The sequence below is a fragment of the Python bivittatus genome, unplaced genomic scaffold, assembly GCF_059951505.1.
Source record: "Python bivittatus isolate LINGU-HERP-01145 unplaced genomic scaffold, Pbiv_v1 ctg000350_np1212, whole genome shotgun sequence".
NCBI lineage: Eukaryota > Metazoa > Chordata > Lepidosauria > Squamata > Pythonidae > Python > Python bivittatus.
This window is the reverse complement of record NW_028277074.1, coordinates 2,120,831-2,145,233: the sequence shown is the minus strand read 5'-3', so window position 1 is coordinate 2,145,233 and position 24,403 is coordinate 2,120,831. Positions and strand designations below refer to the sequence as shown.

Sequence of the window (24,403 nt, the reverse complement as noted above, 5' to 3'; positions counted from 1 at the left end):
ATTGATGCAGTTCAATTTTGGCTGCCTTTAAGATATAAGTCTTCACAATCTTCAAATCCTCCATTTCTTTGCAAGTCTAATTGTGTTCAAATATTATAAGCAATGAGGAATGCAAAGATTTTGGAGTATGAAGGAGAAAAAATATATCATGCTATTTCCAGATTTGTCCTGAGGGGTTATAAAGAAATATCAATAGTTCTGCCAAGTACACCTCATGGCCGCCCACGCATATCCTTTGGTCTTTGGCTTTTCCTTGGATACTGGGATAAGAAAATTTTGTGATCTAGAAACAGCTTTAGTTATCTCATAAAATGGATGGATTCTCAGAATTATTGCAGAATTATTCTAACAGTCTACTCTGAAAAGATTTATTGTTTTGTAGGTATAGTGGATATATTGGAATACACTCTCTCTCTCTCTCCGTACATGCATAAATACATACATATATACACTCAATTTAGGGAGGATATATTTCTACCTCCTTTTGCTATCCTTCCTTCCTTCCTTCCTTCCTTCCTTCCTTCCTTCCTTCCTTCCTTCCTTCCTTCCTTCCTTCCTTCCTTCCTTCCTTCCTTCCTTCCTTCCTTCCTTCCTTCCTTTTCTGTCTTGTCTTTGTTCTTCACCCTTCTTCCTTTTACAGCTTAGGAAGGAGGGAGAGTAGGAGTCAGTCCTTGGCATATTCCAGGACAGAGTAGTTAGTGACACAGGTTGTTTAAAATAATTTTAGCTTTAATCAGCTCTTCGTTCCCCACTTTTCTAAAAAAATTCATTGTATGTTTCATGAAGTTTTGTGCATAGATCTGATTGTAGTAATTCATTTAGTCAGAAGTTTTTTCCTGCTTTTCCTACATTTAACCATATGGTATTATAGGTTATCTGTTCATAACAGCATTGTTTTTACCACTATTGAATATTACAATATTTTAGATGAAGTCTCAATTTTAAGATTTTTGGGAGGAAAAAATTGAATTTTAAAAAAATAATAATCCAAGCAAGGAGGCAAGAATTTTGGGGTTGTGGTAAAAGAGACTGCCCTTTGAAATGCAAAAAATTCCTAATTTCAAAAGCAAAAGAATGGGAGAAATCCCTTTCTCTTCTCTCTAAACCACTCATCATATTATATTGCTTTGAAATTGAAAAACTGTGGCTGTGAAAACAGAAAGGATGTTGTCAAACAGAGCTGGCTATTAAAGAATAAATATTAATATAATTTTTTTTCTCTGACTATCCCAAGGAGAGTTCTGAGAGGAAGTAATATGTACAGTTTATTACAGAATAAAAAGGCCACTAGAATATATTCCTGGTGATTTGAGATAGCCATCATAATTTCTAGCAAGTTCATTTTTATAACTAATACACAAAAATCCAGAATAATATTTGATGAATAAGAGTGAAGATGATTAAAAAGCAGGAAAAGAACTACAACTCTGCATTTTGTTTTTTTACTGGAATCTACATAACATGTTGAGTGTAAGAAAAAAAAAAAATAGAATGTTAGAATGTCTATTATGTAACTTTCTAAAAGGAACTCATTAATCCATGTACCAGTTTTAAAGAAATTTCATTATTTCATTGTTTAACATACCATGTGAAATTTCTAGTTTTATGAAAATCAGAGATTATAGTTGAATAAAACCTCTTCAAATGATATCAGGCTAAAGCATAGGACATTTGGAGCTTGCAGAAACCAGGAACAGAAATTATAGCATAGACACAGTTGAAAGTCAAGCTGGAAACTAGAGCAGGTATTCAGAAAGACAGTTGTTGGTCAGGCAAAATATAATCTCAAACAGAAAACCTTGTTTTTTAAAAAAACTTTTTATTAAAGAGTTTTACAATACTAAAAGATAATACAGACTGAAATCAGAAAAAGAAAGAAAAGAAATACAAAGTACAAAAAAGAGAGGTAGAAAAAAGAATATTTAAAGAAGTGACTCCCAATCTTCCTTGCAACAAGTATAAGCAAATTAATAATTCTCCATCCCCTATGAAATTATGTATGTGGTTCACTTCTTCTCATAACCCCCCGTTATCCATTCACAAATCCAAAAATTGGTGCCGTTTATGTCCAAATATTAGCAAAAAGCCCATAAAGGGTTTCCAGAATTTTATTAAAATATTTCTTATTTTAACCCTGATCAAACAAGTCAATTTTATATTCCTTTCTTTTGCTTCTAACAATCTGAATCTTTAATTCATCAAGTTGCTGTCATAGGACTGAGTCTCCATTCAGACTTTCTTTTTCCATCTCAAAGATTTCTTCAAGATTTTAGAACCCTCTTTTGTAAATCCAAAAATAAGTCCTTGCCCAGGTCCCTTTTCATCTCCTGATTTGTCTTTTGTATTTCCACTCTGTCATCTGTGTCTTATAATCCTCAATTTCTTTATTTTCCAGTATTTCTCCATCAGCTAGAATTTGTATCCCCACTTCATCCTGTCTATCCATAAATTCTTCCATATTGTTGTCAGTTACATCTTTCACTTTTTCTTTATAATTTTCTTTAAAAAGTTATAAGTTTCTTTCCCAATTTTTCAAAAATCCCTTGAAATGTCTCAAGCAAATGTCTCAACCTCTGCCCATCATTTTATAAATGTCACTTTTTTTTCCCTTCCTGGAACTTTAACCCCCTCTATCCTTTCTATATTTGCGAAGGCTCAGGTTTCATTGTTGCTTTTTTCCCAACTGTCAGTCAATGATCTCTTTTCTGATAGATTAAACAATTTGTATGCCCGTGGAAATGTTGTTTTGTATAATCAATTTTTTAAAAGAATCTTAGCAAAAGTCCTAACATTCCAAATTTGTCTTGTCCCTTAATTTACTTTTAACTGTAAAATAGTTTAAATCCAAAGGTGATTAGAAAGTGAGGTGGTTGAACCCAGTATCCTTAAAGGCTCCACCACGGATGAGGGCTTGAGGGCTTCCCTCATCTCCTGGCACCCAGACTCGCAAGGATAACCACTATCCTGTGGTTTCCTTGCAAGGAGCACCCATCTGGAGTGCAAGTGGGCAATCTCTCACCCTCTCCTTGTCAGCAGAGGTTCCATTGGACCAGGTTTGCCACTGGTCCTTTGGTTGTTGCCACAGCAGCATCTCCGCTCTTTCTGAGATGTCTAGTTCACTATTTTTCCTCATTCGGAAGCCTCCTCAAACAATATAACATAATACTTCTCAGTTGTATTTCATTCACTTGTAGTTTCAGTGTTGATTTCAAGAGGATATTTGATTCAATATGCATCTAGCTGCAGATTGTTGAAACTTAATGCTACACTAAATATATTCTTAGTCTACTCCACTGTGACTCTTACTACATTCCAATAGAAGTGAATATATGTACTCAGGGTTGAACTGTGGAGTCCTTGGTGCTCTCTGATCTTGGTCATTTGCTTGCAGACATTTCATTACCCAACTAGTTAACATCATCAGTGTTCAGAGCACATTCATCAGGAAATGAAACATCTGCAAGCAAACAAACAATGAAGCTCTTCCTACATTCTTATGCAGATTATACCAGAACTTACAACCTTTAGTCATTTTTCAGTGCAAGCATAAGAAAATAATTTCTACAACCACATTAAAAGAAGTTTATGATCTGTTGATGTAGTCTTTAGTTAAGCAAACAAATGGACAATTTTAACTAAATATAGAATAGGAAATAAGTATTTTATTTGTTTATTTTATGATTACTATTTTAGTTCAGTGAGGCTGATTTCTCACAGACATCCTGCATATATGTCAGTATTCTGCATACACCTTCTAGTTGTGGTGGGATATGGCAAAAAATATGATGGCTTACAGGAATCCCAGCTTGCACAAAGTAGTGTGAGCATCATTCAGTATAATTGGGCTTTGGTTGCTCTTCTGTCAAACTTGACTAGTCTTGCCCTTGCGTTATTCAGGGATACTGCTATGTGGCACAGGTATGACTAAGTCTAGTAAACTGTTTACAGCTTCTCTTTCTTTCTAAAAAGTATTATGTGAAATCTTCAATTGAGTGAAGCCAGAATAGACAGTGGAGGTTAGTATCTATGAATCCATATGTTGAGCTATGGTGTTTTCTTTTTTTAATATCTTCTTCTTATCTCATGACTTTAATTTCTTTGGCTAACTATTTCTTACTTCTTTTCTGCACCCTGCTTAATATTGCTTACTCTGAAAAGGAATAGCATGATAGATTTTTCTGTATATATGAAGACATCTAGAACAGTTGGAGGAAGGTAATAAATAGACAGATTGTAAAGGAATTAAACTGAACAAAAGTTTCTCCTTTGATATGATTATTTCTAAAAAGGATCGTTGAAAATATGTTGTATATATGTACAATACCCCTCCTAAGGTTTGGTATGTGGTTCTACTAAATTGCAACATGCACATTAGACCAGAAAATAAGTAATACTGTTGACATAATATAAAATTTAAAAGGCTGATTACTAGCATACCTCATAGCATCTTGCCCTTGAAAATAAACTTATTCCCTTTCAGCCAACCCATAAAATTAGTACTGTAAATGCTCATTATTTTATGAAATTTTTTACCTGGTGGAAATATTTTGTGATTGAAGTAATGCTTTAATTTGTTTAAGGAATAAAACGTGTTTAATTTTTAATTTTACTACTGAAAATACAGACTACTAGTTACAAAACATATTGTTTAAAGGCTGGTCTGCAGAAAGCTCCTTAAGTCTAATATTTATACAAAATCAGACAGAAAAGTTGATGATTTGTTAGCAAATAATTTAATGTTGTGAGGACAAAATTTGGCTTAGAACCATTTGCCAAGCTATTGCTATATTCTCTAGTATACTGAGTCAGCTGAATCTTTCATCTACCTAGCTACTGCTGTCAATTTTAATTGGCAGCAGCTTTCACAGTTATATCTTAGGGAGGCAACAATTGGATAGGTGGAAGGATTTGGAATTTTGAAAACACATTGTAGATAAACTCACAGAGGGGTTGCCATAGAGAACTACTTTGTTCTCAAAATGGCTGCCTTGGGGAGCATGGGCAAATACTCCTCTGGTATGGTTGCTGATCGTTACCCTCACTAATAGGGCTACTAGATCTTGGTTGCAAAAATTGGCCAACCGTTAGATGAGAACAATATGCTAGGGCTTCGGTATCTCTATGGTCATTTAGATTCTTGCAATCCAGATCTGGTAACTCTACCACTAGTCCTTCTCCCTACCACACATTGTCCTTTTTTTATTTCTGGAGACTTCAAAACAAAGTCACTCTCTGTTTTTATTTTCTAGGTGTTCAAAAACACTCACTGTTTTTATTTTCTAGGAACGTTTTTGGTAATTGTGGTGAAGAAGTATTCCCATGACTAGACAGTGCTAAAGGTTGTCACTTTGTTTTTCAATGTGCTTATTTTTTTAAAGGATTACCCCACACTCCCCATACCCCCAAGCCAACTATAATTAAATCAGATGGATAGGGAGCCTGACAGATACCAAGGAAGGTCTCCACAGGCCCACTGCTGGGCTTATACCTGTGTTACCTAACCTTGATCTGAGACCTCAGATAAGATATTACAAGATATGCTATTTGATATGCTCTGTGTTAAGTTTTATCCATTCCCAATCACCATAAACCAAAGGTAAAGTCATACTTCCTAAGCTGATACAAGAATTAAAATGCAATTATCCTTTGATAAATGTACTGCTCTAGTCAAGTGTTCTGTAGGAAAGTTTGTAGTTTGTATTTCATTGGGGAAATGTTCACATAATGTGTATACAAGGGAAGATAACATACAAAAACACGCTATTCTGGAATAAACTGTATAAAATGCATACTATATGTCAAAAGTGTGCAAATTAGAAGGGGTGAATGCAAATTGTCATGCAATCCATGTAGACTTTTATTAAAAAATGATGGACTACTGCTTCAGTGGGAAAAAATGAAATTAAGATTTGAATAATGGGAATTGAATTGAAAAAAATCAGAATGATCAAAAGTGTCTATATTCTGGTTGCCATGAAACTGAGTTGCTCCCCACTCTACAACATAACACAAATAATTGGTGATTTTTTAGCACAGTATCATTGCTTCCAGTGGAACTGGATTGGAGGATCTGAAAATGTATGTGGTTTAGGACCTGCTGCCATGTCTGGAGTAATTCAGTGGAAACCTGGCAAAAATCCTAAAGAAGAATAGACCCCAAGTATCATTCTTATAGGCTACTTTACTGTAGAGGAAAAGATGTGTTTGTTTCTGTTAATAAAATGACCCTTCTTTAAACAAGCAGTAGTTCACACAGTGTAGCACTGTTCTTTCTAAAACGATGTCCTCTTAATCTACGTGAATTCTGAGAGATTATTGTGGAAATGCTGTACTAATATACAGTAATGTAATAATAGACCTGTGCATGCTTCAAAAAGTATTTGAAAGAAGGCTTGACCTTGTGCAAGTGAGAGCACTCTGTCATTCATTAAAGCACCTTACCTTTTTTTCAGGCTTCTGTGTGAGCCTGAAACAACAACAATGTACTGCTACTTTAAGAATCACATTAAGCAATGATTCATAAAATAGTGGCATCTCTTTTTCAGGGTTGCACAGAAACTTTAAAAAATTGGATTGCTTTAAAGAACAGTAGAGAGGTGCTGTATTCATATATCTTGGAGATTCCAAATTTCTGAAGCATGCAAAGCCTTAATAAATAAGATTTCTTACCCTGATCAAAACAAACCAAAAAACCTCTTGATGCTTTGGTTCCTAATTCCATTAGGCCCATAACAAATAGTTCATTGTTACATTTCATAGCATTTTTTAATCTTAGAGGGGTGGGGGTTTGTACAGGACATATTTATACACAAGAAACTAGAAACAACTTCACTGTATATAAATGTGCTAGATATTTCCCTGAAATGAACTAATAAATCAATTGTAATTATAACAATGATCTTGAATCAAAATAGAAATATCAATTCCATGTGATTTCTACTTGTCAAGGCAGTTTCAAAATACATATTATATATTACCCAGAGGAATGGAATTTGATGCTATTTATACTGTAATCACAAATGGTTTTAGATTTATATTTTACACTTATTACATCAGTGCAAACCTTGTGTTCCTTTTATCTGTGTCTTGGAAAGACATTTCTGTTATATTTTATGGGATGCTATACAAGACTTATAGAACAATGCTGCTAAAATAGATGTATATCACTTAGGAGTCACTAAAATACTTTTTGTGTAAGAAAAACATTCTTTACAAGAGTTCATGTAACAAAATATGCAGTGTGGACTGCTTTGGTTCAGGATTCCAAATACTCAGTTCCATTCCATTTCTTTTTATCCTAGCTTTATTTTTCCCCTCTACCACATTTAGTATTTTATATCCACTGATCATGCTTAGTTCTTAATGGATTTCTTTGTGATACCTATGTCCAGCTCTCATTCCATTCCAAGGGATATTTAAAAATAGCTGGTCAGAATGAATTGGGAAATGATCTATTTGGATAAATATAAAACAGACCAAAAAGAACTATTTATCACTCCTTCCATTCTGTTCTCCCTCCATCTACTTTTTAGCTCTGCCCCTTAAAAGTTATTCAGCATTTATTGGATAACTGAACTTGCTGTCTGTATTGGGTTGTTTCTGGGTATATTCTTTCATCCAATTCCCCCCCTTTTTTTGCCTTTTTGCAGACATGAAATTTTCTCACATTTGTTTGTAACTCTATAATGCAAATTGCATTATTTTGGCTACAAAACCCCATCACACAAATACTTTATATGAGGAAGGATTCATAAATGTGTATATCAAAGTATGTTTGCAAACATTTTGAAAACAAAACTAATTGGATACTCTCAGTGCAGTTCACTCAAGAGGGCACATGAATCATGTAAACAGATTCTCTAATATATGAATATTCTATGTAGGCTTGCTATATAGAAAATTAACATTCTTTTTCAATAGCAAACTTTGATCTTGCTTATTCATTTAGAATGCTTATTCATTTAGAAAAGAGAAGCAAATTTATGTCTAAATATTTGGGGTAACTAGGTATATTATACATCCATTCTGGAATTTAAAATAATTATGGGGAATCAGCTAAGATCTGATTCAACTTTGCAATTCAATTGTAATCTTCAGTTTGAATATGAAATTCAATTCAAAGAATTAGTTGCCTTAAATAATGTATATACATGCACAAAGGTATATCACATCTTCAAATAAATTCAAAGGTATCTGATTCAATGATTCAATTCAATAATGTAAGCCAAAATATTCAGGTCAAAGGTTGTATAGCCATAAGGTATAGCTTGTGAAGAACCTGCAAATTTCCAGGGTAAAAGGCATTTGAAGCAGGAAAAATAAAACTAAGTAAGTTGAGAAGAGTGAGTGAGAAGAAGAAACTTCTTGAAAATTGGGGTGAGCTATAAGCCTTGAGCAGAAAAATCTCTTTCCACTAAATAGGGATATATTTGGGGTGTGGGATGGCAAATGGCTCTTGCAAACCTTGTAAGATATTGTAAGATCAACCTGTTTGTGCTATCCAGATGAAAAGATTTCACAGTGTTCAACACAGTATTTCTCAGATTTGCAAATTATCAGAACAATTATTACAAGATGGAACACATTTCAACTAATATTGTGCCCAAAGGTTTTCTCCCCCACAAAATAAGTCTCTTTTTTCTACCTCATTGTCAGAGTGTTTTCAAATCTCTGTCTCTTCTTTTTAAGTTGGCTTCACTGTTTAACAACATTTTGCAACCTATCTGGGTGCACGCTTCTCCTGATCTGAAAAAAGCCCCTTGGAGGAAATGTTTCTATAAAGTCTTCCACTAAATTTTAACTGAAGCTGGGGAACCTGCAGACTGCTGTAGGAATGGTTGGACAATGAAAGTTAGGATATTAATATAACCCCCACAGCTATCTTGTAACTGCAAGAAATATAAGAAATCTGACTTCAACCTTGTGAGAATTTCATCAATTTCTTCTTTGACAAATAAATAGAAAGTTATCTATTTTCATCAAATTGAAGGAGAACAGTTGAAATTTTTTTATTAATAATTTTGGGCTCAGCAGTAACTTCAACTAGATATTTAAGTCCAGTGAACCTATGTACTGTACAACCTTACAAGTATCTTGATTGATGTTTCTAGCTTAAAAATATATATTAGGAGTTCAAATATACTTTAAATGAGAGAAGTGTGAAAGTGAAAAACAGCTGTTTTAAAACATGAATATGGATGCTCTCACTAAACTTCTGTATTGGTTTTGGATTTCTGTTTATATTTTATTCATTTATTTACTTAAAAATAAAGTTACCTAAAATGTACAAAATTATGCAAAAATGAATGACAAGACATTCTGCTTAAATACTTGAACTCTTCAATACAATATTAAAATATATGACTTTTTAAAAATACATTGACAAATTATGGTTATGTAAGAACATTTGTCCATATTAAATGCAATGTTTTGCTTTTGTTTTTGTGTTCCTCCTTAGGGCAAAAATAATTCTTTTCTGTTCTGGGAAGTAAAATGATTAGCAAGCACCAACCCCCAACTCAACCTGTTCACCTCAGAGAAATAAATTCCTGGTATCCAGTAGATCACCATAAGTAAATAAATGAAATATAATCAACAAATCCATAATTGTAGGTTAAGTATTTTAATTCATGGAAATTGCTGTGCTTTTCTCTAAACTGAGCTGTTCTTGCTTCATTGAATCCTTCTTTCTGTAGTCTTCAAGGGCATCTTTCAATGCCAGTACAAAAGCTGCAGTGGTCCTGTAGCATCCATAAAGAATTCTGGATCTCAACCAGTGGTGGCTGTCAAAAAATGCTCCTTAATTAAGATACTATTTATTCCAGACTGACAAGTTAAAAGGTCAAATGGTTCTGTTATAAAGATGTGATTTCACCTCCTGCATGCACGGGGCATCTATGTGTCATGCTTGAACTGAAACATAATCTTTATCTAAAATTCTAAACAGCGGTAATGTGATTATATCTAAGAAGATTAAGTGTTTATTTAACTTCTCTCTTTGGGGGTGCTGTATATGAAGTTGGCTCTTTGTCTATCATATTTTCTTCAGCTACATACTGAATTGATCCCTGTTACCCATTTAAAAGTCAGCTGACAGTGAATAAATATGGATTAATATAAATTATTCATTCACACCAGAAGTTGTAGAAAACCTATCCTTTTCTTTCTTTCTTTCTTTCTTTCTTTCTTTCTTTCTTTCTTTCTTTCTTTCTTTCTTTCTTTCTTTCTTTCTTTCTCTTTTCCTCTTCCTCTTTGTATTAACTCTGCTGCAAAGCCTATCCACATGAATGGTCTTTTCTCTGGAAAAAGGAATTCCTTATTTATATAGTACAACATTTTTTTTAATTTTTAAAATCTGTTTCTGTTTTGTTTTGTTTTGTTTTTTGGTGCCTTCAAGTCATTCTTGACTCCTTGTGAATGCCATGCAATTTTCCAGGCAAGATTTCCAAAGTAGTTTGCCATTACCTTCTTCCTAGGGCTGAAAGAGAATGACTGGCCACAATCACCCAGCTAGCTTCTGCCTAAGCCAGGATGTGTATTTATTGTAGATAAATTTTATATATAATTTATTTAGCAATTGATGGAGCCAAAGGAATCAGGAACCACCTATTGCCCTACATTATCCAAACATGTTCATGCCATTATATGCACCTAACATTTGTGCAAAGATCTGGTTGAATAAGCAAAACCTGCAAATCCTCCAGATTTGGACATTCCCTCCAGGCATCCAGGAATCCAGTATAATTTAAAAAGGCTATTATCACTTAAAGTTCCTGAATGTCCAGTCCTAGTGAGGCTGGGCCAGTAGAAAAGAGCTTGAAAACAAGAATCTTAGAATTTGCTGTTTGTAATAATATATTTTCAATCCCTTACTTGTTAAAGTAAAATCAAGGAGAAAGAGGTATGTATATATATATGTGTATGTAAGTAGGTGTGTATATGTGTATATATGTGTATATGTGTACAGTATATATAATGAACGTAGTGCTTTGTTGTGGTCTAACCTTTTCCCTATAGATTACAACTATCACTATTCCATTTAAGAAACTATTGCCCATACTATCTGTGGATTATAGGAATTGAGGTTGTGTGTGTGTATGATCGAGGCACTGGTTGGAGACAGCTGCTCTTCTCTTTATAAGATAAGAGACAGAAAAAAATCTGAAAAGTTTAACATAAATTCATGGTTGTAGTCGTGGCTGTTTACTGACACAAATGCCTGTGAATACAAAAAAAGTTATAATAGCCTATAATATATCTTACTCCTAATGCATTTAAAACACCTCCTTATCTAGAGTAAAATCACCTCTGAGAATAGCAGAATAATTGTGCTAAGGAACATATTTGGAATAGCAAAAAAAAAAAAAAAAAAAAGCACTGTTTGATGGTACCAGACGCAGAGGAATTGTGAATACTGCAGCTTATTCTAAGTCTTTTCCCCTCATCTCATGCAGGTTTTCTGGATTTCAGCTTTTCAGAAAGGTGGAGCGAATTATAACCCTTTGCAAACAATGGACTGCTTAACAAGAGTAGCTCTCCAAAAGAAGGAGCAACAGGTTAACCAAATAGGTAATGCTTAATCACTTGTTCTTTTTTAATAAATTAGCAACAGAGAAAGAACTGTGTATGGTCTAGATACCTTAGAGCAGTGTTTCTCACTTTAACCTTAGCAACTTTAAGATGGGAAACGCTGCCTTAGAGTGATTACATGTACCTGAATTAAATTTGGAGTTAGAGTTAATCATGCTTATCTACTAAAAGAATACTTTGATTGGCCATTCAATGGTTTCAGTGGATGTTCTCATATGATTAAGACAGGAACCAGCCTACTGCTAAATACTGAAAATTGTGCTTAGGTTAAAATAACTCCAGTTCCCTGCTGTAAGATCAGATAATAGTGGTTTATCATGTTCAGTCACAGTTTTGTTTTGTTTTTCACTGTCATCTGTCCTATATGCTCTGCTCCAGAAGAGCAAAAGCTTAGTAGCAGGGAAAGTAGATGAGCACTCTTGCAGACTTTTGCTGATCTTACTTGGGACAATGAATATTCTTCTCCCTACGTTGGTGAGGGCCCTACCTGGTTGCCTTTAGGGAAACAAAAGTCCATAGGCATAATAATAACTAATGGTCAGGAACTGCACTACAGAAATTACAGGAATACATGGTCAGGATGGTAAGTGAGTGAGAAAGTTGCTACCTTATCTTAATGTTTATTTCCCTTTTTTCACTGATTTTCAATTTTGATAGATTGTTTATAAATGGTAGACAGAAGCATGGTTTTATGCTCATATAGCACAAAAGGACTTACTGAATCTATCTTGTGCAGCAGGTGAAAATCAAGGGTAGAATTGCACTTTTAATTAGAGATGCTGCTGAAGTTAATGTTCTACGGTTCACCTGTTATTCCAGCCTGAACAAGAACTCATCTTTATCCTCCTACTCATGCTGTCACAAAACAAAGAGTCTCTCCATCTTTATTGTTGTCCTGAGGAAGGGAGGGAAAATTCTGTTTTCCCAGCTGTTTTCTCAGATATAGTTGTGACTGAAATACTAGAAGCTCTGGGGAATATTATTTCCCTGGGATGCCTGATCACTGGTTTACTACCAATGGCATCAAGCACCATATATTTGGGCATGCTGATGGCGTCAATGACACAAAGAATAAGTGTTTATTCTCTTTTTCTCCTGTTAATGTTAATATAGTGAAGTAGTTAAGGTACTAGACTGAGATGGAGAGACCGAGGTTTAAGTCCACCCTCAACCATGGAAGTTCATTGGGTGACTTAGGGCCAATTGCTCTCTCTCTAAGCTAAACTTACATCACAGGGTTCTTGCTATGGGAAAAAAAATTGGAAGAGGGAGGGCCATGTATACCACCATGAGTTCTTGAATAAAATTAGATAATAAATTTTAATTTATTAATTTCTAGTAAATAAATTAATTAATTATTACTAAATACACTGGAGAAGCAGCAAAACTGATGAAACCATAGGAGGAAAGGGATGTAGGCTGTGAGCCAGCCAGACAAGTAGAGGATAGTGCTGGCAAGATGGACAGGACAATGTTGTACTACTCCTGATCTGACAGATGTGAAGAATTTGTTTGTTTATATTTCAAATTTGGACACTGCCCATCTCATGAGGCAGAGGCTTCTTGTGAGATGGGTGGTATAGATACCAATATAATGGTTTTAAAAGGACACTAGGCACATTCATGGCAGAGTGAACTATTAGTGGTTACTACTGATAGCTCTATACTATGTTCTTGAATCATAAACAGCACTCCTTAAACACCATTTGTCAGTCACATGTGAATGTTGCTGGGGAGAAATTCTGGGAGAGGCCTGTCTATGCTTTAAGCTTCCTCAATGCATTTAAGTGTTTACTGTGTGATCTGAATGCTAGACTATGGTTGCTCGCTCTAATCCAGGGAGCTTCATACAATATATTCTTGAAATTAGATTAAATATTTGTCTGATGGAAGGCCGGGGAGGAATAATTTCAGTTGGACAAGTCAAACTGGGAAGGGAGGAAATTTTCCTCAATAACTACTGTTAATCATGTAGGATTTGTTAATGTAGATGCATTATTTTAATAAAATATTAATATTCCGATAATTACTGGAAAATATCATCCCAAAAAGTGTTATCAAATTTGTGGCTGTGATAATTCTGGAAGATTTAGAAATTGTGATGCTTTATAGTGTAGCAAATAATATGGAAGCTTATGCCATATTATGTGAAAAAGCTCAAGGCAGTAGTACATAGGAGGCTGCTTTAATTTTGTCTCTATAGAAACCATCCTCTCAGGCATATTTAACTAAGAGTAGCCCAAAGTCACTCACTGAAGTCTGGTGGAATGGTGAGTTCATCTTGTGTCTCTCTGGTTCAAATCCAGCAACTTAATCACTATGGTTCATTTATTTTGTGTCAGGGGTTTGCAAACTTTTTCAAGTCACTGAAATTGCTTAGAACAAAATCTTCCCTTGAGCAAAAAGCAAAGTTCTAGTGATAGAAAATTGGCTGTGTTTGAGTGAACTTTTTAAAATTTATTTTTTGCTCTTAGTATCTCATGGAACCCCACCAAGTTCTCACATGTTCCATGGAACACAGTTTGAAAAACGCTGTTCCATAAAGTTTGACCAAATGTGGAATCCACCACTTGAGATGCTGAACCTGCCAGGGCTTGGAGACTGCATGACAGGACACAGGCAGGATACAAATCAAATTATTAACAGCAATAACAGTAATAGGAATTATAGTTTGGTAACAGGGATATACATTCTCCATTTCTGTAGCAATAGAATTTTAAATATTCTCACCTGTTATGATAAACTTCTGATGAAATCTTGATATATTCTAGCATATCATTATATTTCTGCAAGGTCAATACAAATGTTAAAACTTCAGTTCCACAGTTCCTGTTCCATTCTGTGTGACAGATCATTCTTGCAGAGAAAATGATTTTGTGACCAATCTAAGTAGAAATCCTAACCTATCAACTATGCATATGAACAGTTTCCATGATGCAACACATTCCATGGAGGAAAAAAACTCATTGCATATAAATCTGTTAAATTCTGTTCTAGAGAAAATGCACCTTGTGTTATAGATTAGACTATTTGCTCAGGTGGTGAAAAGTTTCAGACAGGTTGGGTTTGGATTTGCAATACTGTTTTCTGAGTTTATTTATTTCAGTAAAATTAAAGACATAAATGAAGGGTCTCTGACCTCCTAGTTTATTCAGTCTGAAGACCCCTTGAATAAGACCTTGAACGGGCAAGTGATTGAATAAGAAGTTAATTACTGCAAGTATTCTGAGACATGCCAAAATTTGATGTTAAAATATTTCTGAGTCACAATAATTCTGTTGATACCATAATGGGAAAAGGGGGGGAAATAGCAAAATTGTATGTCTTTAAAAAAATCTAACAAAGTAGGTAAGAGAGTTTAAACTTGGATGTGATTCTCAAGTAGCCATTATAATCTGAGGATTCTTGTAAAGGTATCCATCAAACCATACTTGTCCTTGTTTGAAAAATGAATCAATGCATGAAGCACTAAAGTATTACAGAACTTTTGGTAATCTGTCAAATTTGCTCTGACAGAGAGGTGGGCCACCAAAATTGGACAGAAGATTGAAGGGAGCTGTCACACTTCTCTACCTCTAATTCTTAGATGAATAAAAAGAAAAGCACATGAGAGTTATTTGCTCTTCCTACCCTTCTTCTCCTAGCTAACAAAAGTGGTAAACTATAGTTATTTATTTAAATATTTACATTATACAGGTAGTCCTTGATGAATTACTATAATTGGGGATGGAATTTCCATTGCTAACCAGTGTGGTTTGATGCATGGTCAGGATACCAGTGAAAGGGAGGCAGGTGAAGACAATGAAGGTCAGCTGGGGGAGGTGACGGTGGGAGGGAGACGGTCATAAAGGTGGGCTGGCTTGAATGTGACCGTGGGGGTGCTGCAATAGTCGTAAGTTCAAGGATTGGTCACAAGTCAATTTTTTCAGTGCCATCATCATTTTGAATGGTCACAAAACAAATGGATGTTAAGCAAAGACTAACTGTATATTGAATTATGCCAATGTACAAGATATTTTATAATTAATGCCAGATCCAGACATAGTTATTTATTTTAAATACTTATATACCAGCTTGATGCCAATGCACAACATAATTTATAATTAATGGGCTGATCCAGAACACTGAAATTACTTATACTTTAAAAGGTTTGCCAGATGTCTTCTCAATCCACCAGCAGACTGCTCCACCTACTGGCAGATTTCATGATGCAAAAGCCATTCCATTTCTACCCTCATCCATGTTCATCTCTCCCTTGCCATTTTCTGTTTGTTTTTTAATGGCAATGTTGCTGATATTGTTATTGCATTGGGAAGAACAGATTGCAGCTCAAACCACCAAGATGGAGTGCCTGTAGGTTTTATGTCCCTCTGATCTGGCAACTGGAGTGTTTTCATCTTTGATTCTGGACAGAGTGGCTGTTCAGACTCACTCTGGGGGTCCTCCTGTGCTCACAGCTCCTGCTCGAAGAGTAGGTGGCAGCTGTAGCCAGAGGGTTTTTGCACAACTGTGTTTTGTTTGCCAGTTGCATCCATTCCATGGATGCCTTAGTCACCTTCCAATTGGACTACTGCAATAAGCTGTACATGGGGCTGTCCTTGAAGATGATCTGGAAGCTTCATTTGGCCCTGAATGCAGTGGCACAGATAGTTAGGGGCACAGGTCCTTATGCAATGATGCTGCTAATCTGTGAGCTTGATTGGCTCCCAATAGGCTCCCAAGTGCTATTCAAGGTGCTGGTTATCACCTTTAAAGCCCTACATGGCATAGGACCAGATTACTTGCAAGATCTCCTTCTTTCAAGAATATTTGTCCACCCCACATGCTACCATAGGGAGGGCATGCTCCATTCTCTTATTTAAACATTGCCATCTTATGGACCTGGGAAACATGCCTTTTTAGCTGCTACCCCTGTGCTCTGCAAAGATCTATCTCTCCCATCTCTCCACAATATATGATAGGCCCCAACTCTGGATGCCTTTAGAAAGGTCATTAAAATTTCAGCCGTGCTCCTGCTATGACTTGTGGGTTATATACAGTATTTCCAGTGAGAGGGATTTCTTGCCATGCCCACCATCTCTACACAATGCTCAATTTTAACAATTCATTTTTTATCTATCCCAAGGCTTTATAGCTGTATGCAATCCATCTTCTCTACTTCTCTCTCCCACCAAAGTTTAGTGTCTTGCTTGTAAAACTTATAATATTCTGGTATTAGTGTAGGCATTGTTTACAACAGGTTTTCCTCCACTCCTATGCAGTAAGAGGTTTGAAATACAGCATAACTGCAAGTTTTCAGTCACTTGGAAGAATTCTGCATGCAGTTTTGAATTCTGCTGGCATGCTACCATGATTGCAGCCAGTCAGATGGATGTTTGAATTCAACTTACTGGTGTATTACCTTGTCTATGGAACTGTTGAATCTAGCAGCATTCATTTACAATTTTTACATTTCCTTCCCCCCCAGAACAATTTTGAAGATACTATTGTTCTTCACACTGCCAAATAAATGAAAACAAATAGATGTAGAAAAATACATGAATCTTGGGGCAGGAATGAGACAAATGTGTGAAATTTGGTTCCAACTGAAATCAGTTCAGTTCAATTCATTCATTCAATTATTGATTGATTTCATTTGGAAAATCAGCTTGACTTAAAATTAAATCATAAACTTTCAGCTTTCAATCTGCACAGGTGATTCAATTAAAAAGAATAAAAAAACACCGATTTGAGTTGGAGATTGAGTAAAATATCTTCTGATTTAATCTCAAAATCAGACTTCACATTCCCATGCTAGCAAGTAGTTTTATGTTCTTTTTGTGGAATGGGAAAATTAAGGGACTTTATCATGTTCTGTTGCACTGGGGACAGGACCCACAGGAAGACATAAAGGATGTACAAGTACTGGCTAGCAAAGAAGCAGCAAAAACTAATACTGACAAGCTGACATTTGTAAAAATATAAACATGTAAATAATAGTGGCTCTATGAGTAACTGCTAGAAAAAAGTAAAGACAATTTCTCACAGGAGGTATAATTTATTTATTTGCTATATGGTCATGGACCAAAAGTTAACATAAAAACCAGAACAGGGTACCTGAAAGCAATTTAACAAGGACAGAAATCATAAGAGACGATCACACTTCATAAACCCACTGATTTATCTAAATGTGTTAGTTGATGTATAGCTCAGATGCAATATTTTCCAACAGAGGTTGTGATGGCATAACACTTGCAGCTTTCCCAGAAACTTTGCTAGACTGATATTTTAATAAAAACTGATTGCAGTGGAATATAAATATAATAAATTAACAAATTTACAGTCTCTGATTGGGGTCAACCCAAACATTTGCTAATAAGAAGAGAAATTAGCATTGTATGCTAGATAAGGTCTAAAAGTCAGGTCAATGGAACATTTGCAACTGTCTCAATCTCTACCTCCAAGCATCCGTCCGTCTATCTATCCATCCATCCACCCACCCACCCATTCATCCTTTCCAGGTAAGGAAGGTCATTAAATTCCCTCTCCATGATCTTTGAGGGTAGTGCTTTCCTCTTGCCAATGTATAAAAAGAATCTGAAAATAACTCAGTGTCATTTATATGTTTCTGGGAAATGCTTGAAATCAGATGAGCATGTAATTTAGAAAACTTTTCTTCCAACCAAACATAATTCCTGCCACAACATAATTTTAAAATGTTTTATACTATAATTCAACAGGAAACCAAGGTATGGGGAATTCTAAACCTAAAATCCACATTGCTATATGCCCAGTGAATTAAATAATTCTCCCAAGTTAAGGAATTCTGACGACTGGCTTTTGCTGCAGAAAAAACCAACTGAACCTCATATTCCAATTGTGATATATAATTATGTATAATTAGGACATCATACAATATAGAAAACTACTCTTTAGCATTTTGGAAGGGTAGTGGAATACTCCTTCTAGGATTCATTAAATAATGATGAAAAGTAAGATTTAATTTTCCAAGTACACACACACTTGGAAAATGCAAATTAGGATTTTGAATACATCAATGTAATTGCATATGTCTGAACATATTAATTTGTTATTTATATTACAGTTTTTAAGTCTCTATTGAATATATCCCTCTATTGAAAGCTATTGAGCGATAGCTTTATAAGTCTGTGAATTTTTAAAAAACATCAAAGCCTCAAATTTGATAGGCTGCAACATAACTTCAGGAAAGGTAGAGGCTCAGGATGCATGAATTTCTGTTAATGGAAAAACAATGGTAATTGAGATAAACTTTGGGGTTTGATCCAACAACATCATTTTTGTGTCCATATGCTAACAAAAGAGGAGTGTGACTTTAATATAAAAATGTTTAGCTTCATAACAGCTAGAAAAGCCATACTTGCACATATTATTTTTTAGCATAAAGCATGTTTAAATTTTTGACAATGATTATATAATTATAAGTCTAATGTAAGTATTATAATGGATATATTTTATAAAACCATAATTTATCTATGAATGCAGAAAATAGTGCTACCTATAATACAAAACAAGACTAATTTGTATAGTTTCAGCAATTTAAAAATAATCTGTATTTTGGATTAAAGAATCATCCAAAACATTCAGTTTCAAAGAATAAATATTTGGAGTCAATTTATCTTTGCAGATGCCATTTTTGGCAATACTTTTTATTTTATATTTATTTTGGTCTTTATAATACCTACATTTTCAGGTTTTAACAGTTGCTGCTGACATCTCCCGCGGGGGGGGGGGGGGGCAGCAAGGGAGGCCATGCTTGATTTCCTGCAAAACATATGCATAGTGAGTCTCATGTTGCTTGCAGGGTTAACCTGAAGCCAATCTCTGAATCATTCTCATATAGACAGAATGGATTCCAGCTGGGATTCAGGGTTCGTCACAAGGTTAAAGCTACAAAACCTTTAATGAACTATTTGGCTAGAGAACAAAAGTGGTCTTCTAAGACTTGTGGTTTTAGCTTCTCAGGCCTACTTACATATCTGAATTTCATGGGTTGAAACCTCTATTTTCCAGTAGAGACCTGCTGCAATATAGATGCTCCAGGAACATTACCCCCAGGAGAACACTGAGCAGGACGTTCATATGGAAGCCTTTCTGGAAACCTTGGAGCATGTATACAGACATACCTGAAACAAGGAGTAAGATATTTGCTATGAAATACACCAGTAAGTGTGTTGTGTATCCAATTTTCTATTAGTAATTATGCTGGGAGTTGTCTTCTTTCAGGTTTTTTTTTCCTTACTTGGAATTTAGTGGAAATATCGGAATACTCATTTTTATGACTCAAATTGGCTTTTTTTTTTTTCCTCCCATAATGCTCTGATACTGCTTTGACAGTGGCTGCAGTTTTCCTCTAAACTGATGGATAATTTTGACCTCCATGAAAAATTTAGAAAAATGTATTTTCTCATATTGGCTTTCCACATCCCAGTTCACAAAATTCCAGGCACCATTTTGCTTCAGCTTATTCTAGAGTTAACTTATATTAGAATAATGTAGCTTAGACATAAATTTATTTCTTTGGAAATCTCATTTTAAGTGCAATTGAAATTTGAGGACTGGGTCTTAGAATTTAGATACATAATGATAGGTTTCTCAACAGTTCATAAGTGCTCACAAAAATATGATTTTGCTTGCAGAGCCTAAATTTCAGTATTAGAATTTCAGCCACATTATTTAGTGATGTTCACAAGTTTCTAGTCATGAATGTGATCCAGAAATCAAATCTTCCCTGTTTATCAAAGAGAGAAAAAAACGTTGTATGGATTTAATAATTTCCTATTCATTATATACAAGTCATTTCACTAACATTTCCTGGATAACATACTTTTAGGCTTCAATAGCAGTTATGCAGCCCTGACTGTCCGTATCTTATGGCTCTGTGACAGAATACACTGCCTTGCATGGAAAATCTTCCAATTCAATCCTGGCATTTTCCAGGTCAGAGGGAAAAAAAAGATCCATGTATGAATCCTTGAAGACTGAGAGGAGGGAACAAAGGAGGGCAAACTGACAAAACAATGTTAAATAAATTTGTTTAATTTGTTAAACAAATTTGTTAAATGAATACATAAATAAAATAAACAATGCAAACTCCACCCTTTATCCATTTGTGTGTGATGTTGTGACATAAATGCAAAATGCTTATATTGGGATATCATACTGCATTTTTCATAATTTGCATAATGATAAGGACGGACACATACAAAACCATAGCAAGTTGGTATTTAAATGATATCATTCCCAATAACCTCTCTAATGTATGCACCTTCCAAGTATATAGACTTCAGCTCCCAGAATTCTCAGCAATGCTGGATGGAGAATTCTAGCAACTGAAGTTCATGCATATAATAATAATTTTCTAAAAAAAACAGTGGTCTCATTTTAAGAAAGCTTCCTGGGAATAGATAATCCATAATGTGATGCAGAACCAGTGCAGTGATTCAAAGACTCATCATAGAACAGGCTACTGGGTAGTCATGCACTCTAAAGACCTTAGTTATCAATGACACAGAGTACTAAAACATATATATTTAAGAGTCATAAAAAACGCAGGAAGCCACATGCTTAATCACATAATCAGCAGTCAGCCCAATAATGATTTCACAGTTAAAAAGCTCAGCTTCTAACAAATGAGTTTGGTGCACAACGAATTGGCAATATCACACATAAAAAGCATAAAATTTTTCCACTGCAAGGATAGTTACCTTTTGTTCATACTCAGAGGGATAGTATATAAAAGAGTGACCTTACATCTGACTTGTATACTTCCACTGTCCATAAAATAAATAAGGTATCTATAACCTAATAAAGCTAATCTGTCACACTTGGTATGAAAACACCACTGAGCACTCCAGACTCTCATTAAATTGTGTCTTTGTAGAAAGAAAGACCCTCATACTCTTTCTTCCCATTCTGCCAGTTGTATTTCTATGTCTTCCTGACTGTATTTCATGAAGTAATTAAGGTCTATCTTATCAAATTAAAGACATTAAGCATGCAAGCCCATAAGCGGTATACAAATTTACCATGTAAATGTTACCAATCTAACTTTCTGTTCCATACATCTCTATGCATATATCAGACTTCATACCAAGCTCAGCAATAAATCTCAACTCTTCAGGGACTGGGTTACAGCAGAAGTTATAGATGGCATGGTTAGCTAGGTAAGTTACTTGACTACAAACAAGACAGAAATCATACATAAAGAGAAGATAGGTCTCCTGCAAAGCACAGAAACCAGACCATGCACATACATGTCTCTTCTTTTAAATCTTAGGCCTTTTTGAATCAACAGAAGGCTGACCTGGTCTTGTGATTGGGGACCTATTAGAGATGTTTGAGGAAACTGATTTTTGTGAATTTTGAACTACTTTGAAGTAAGGTACTGAACATAATATCATTATCCTTTGATATTATTTGAATCTTGTGATGCAATTCTGAAATTTATGAAGTGCTGTTTCATTATAAGCATGAAGCTACATTCATAAATGTAAATGATTAGATGAAATACATTTCTATACATTTGTAATTATATGCGATTATTTTATAGACTGGGGAAATGTCATGTTACTATAAAAACAGGATGGAATAGACTTATGAATAAGCACATGATTAATTAGCATGAACTGAAAATTTACCATTCCTACTATATGTATTTTAGAATTTAAAACAAAAACAGGAAGGGACTGACTTACAGGTGACACAAACTAGAAATATATCGTTGGTCTTATCATGAAGATCCTTTTTCTAGGGTGTAGAGAGGGCATCCAATAGAAATTTGTTCCTCCAATGTGCCCCAGCAGGGAGGCCCAAAACATTTTTGGTTAAAACTTTGGGCAAAGGCACACTTCCCAATGTTGAAAAACGAACTGAATTTACCCAACACCTGGAAACTGGGAAACAAAAATAAACTAGCCTAGACCAAAGTAAAATGCTACCTCAAATTGATAAAAAACACACTTGTAAGTATAGCTATCTTCTTTCCACTTTTTAAAAAATTGACTTTTACAGTAAGTCCAATGATATATTTTCCTCTAGTGGAATAGGATATCCCATAGCGGGATATATTGGAGCCATCCTTTGGGGAGGGAAGATAGGAGCAATCTCACCATGTGAAGAAACAGAAAACCAAGTAGCTGCTCTGTATTGGAGCTCTGATATCAAAGAGGGCTGAAATCATTGCACTCCTAGTCAATTTTGCTACCAGGACAATGATACATTCATATGCCAAGGAAAAGCATGTTTAGTTCCATCTATAATGGTTGTACTGAAACCTTATATCAACTGTTGAAAAGGCACAAAAAGTAGTCTGAAGTCCTAAATTCTGCAGTTTGTACCAAATATATTATGACCATTCTGTGAACATCCAATTTGTATCATTCATTCTCCAAGTGAGTTTCAGACCTGAGATAGAATGATGATAACACTAATTTCTGACTCCTGCAAAAAACTTTTAGAATCAATGTAAAAGCTGGATAGTATGGATACTATGGAATATAGGCAAAGGGCACATAGCATCTGTCAGCCCCCAAGCCCATGCCAAACTGACATACTAGACGCCAGAAAGGGTGCCTTCAGTGAAAAGAGTTTAAGAGATGCAATTTGTAATTACCTGAATGGAAAGTGCAAGAGGTCTTTTACACCTCAAATATAAGACTGAACATGGAAAGCAATGAACCTATGGGTGTTTCAGAAGAGAAGTTACTTCTTGACATAGGGATGTAGTGGCTCCATAGATGACTGACCAGGCACTGTTTCTTCCTGTACTGTTCCTTGATTGCTCTGGAACTAGTCAGGACCGGAACTGGAAACTAGAAAAAAGTATTCTTTTCACAGAATTAAAGTTTAGCTTTTCCTATTATATGTCCTTGTTCAATATACGTCAGTGCAAATATTTTGTGAGTCCACTTTTTATCACTGCAACCATCAAGTGACTGGCTACTATGACTGGGAATTTTGGAGATACCTGAGCTGTGGAAGAACTTTTGTGAAAGTGTAGACCACTCAAATTCAATGACAGTAAAAAGAAAACTGTAAGTATTAGTTAAGTGACCCTTAAAATTTACCAAGCTGTACTAGCATCTTACATGCCATTGTCTTGCCTATATCATCATGTTACTGAATTTCTGCTGCAATAAAAGATCAAATATCTTGAAACAGTGGCCTGGAGACAGCCTTGAACTTTGGAAGATCATATGAATGTTCAGATAGCCATGACATAAACTTTTGTCTGATGAAGAGCCAAAGGCTTTGTAGTCCAAACCTGTTTCTTTCCAGCCTGAAACAGTGATCCACATCAGTCATGTTTAAACTGACCACTTATGTTTCCATTAGCTCCAAGTACAGGAAAAGGAAACATTCTTGTTTTTCTTGAAAGGAAATCCTTTGGAGCTCCATTCCATCCCTTGAAAACTGAGTTGCTGACTTAGTGTCTTTACCCTTTTTATTGCATTTTGATGTTTTTGTGTTCCTTGAATACTTTTTGCTTTTCAAATTTACAATATTTAGGCATAGATATGAAAAACATATCCTAAATGAAGCCCTTCCCAAATATGAAAACAATATTTGAAGAAAATGGCATTTACTTGAGTCATAAAAACTCATAAAAAGAGTTGCTGGGAGTTGGGCACCATATAAATTTAATAAATTATTAATATTATTATTATTAAAACAATTACCATGCAGAAAAAAAAATTGTGACATTTTATTATGAAGGGAAAGCCCCTAATAAATGACATCACTGGCATGGTTAGGTTCAGAGTTTTCAGATTTCCTTTCTTTCCTACCTTCTTTC

At 35.0% G+C, this 24,403-nt stretch overlaps 1 long non-coding RNA gene across 3 annotated transcripts in view; it reads left to right on the top strand.

Moving 5' to 3' along the window:
- Positions 1 to 23,561, top strand: part of LOC112540426 (uncharacterized) — a 61,727-nt gene extending 38,166 nt beyond the window's left edge. For 2 of the 3 annotated variants that reach the window (XR_015796742.1, XR_003084504.2), the window contains exons 3-4: positions 11,454 to 11,568; positions 19,621 to 20,698. This is a non-coding gene — a long non-coding RNA (uncharacterized LOC112540426). Of the gene's footprint in view, positions 1 to 11,453; positions 11,569 to 19,620; positions 20,699 to 21,886 lie in introns of those variants that run through there. The other variant, XR_015796743.1, reaches the window with a different exon arrangement.
- Positions 23,562 to 24,403: the final 842 nt, after the last annotated feature.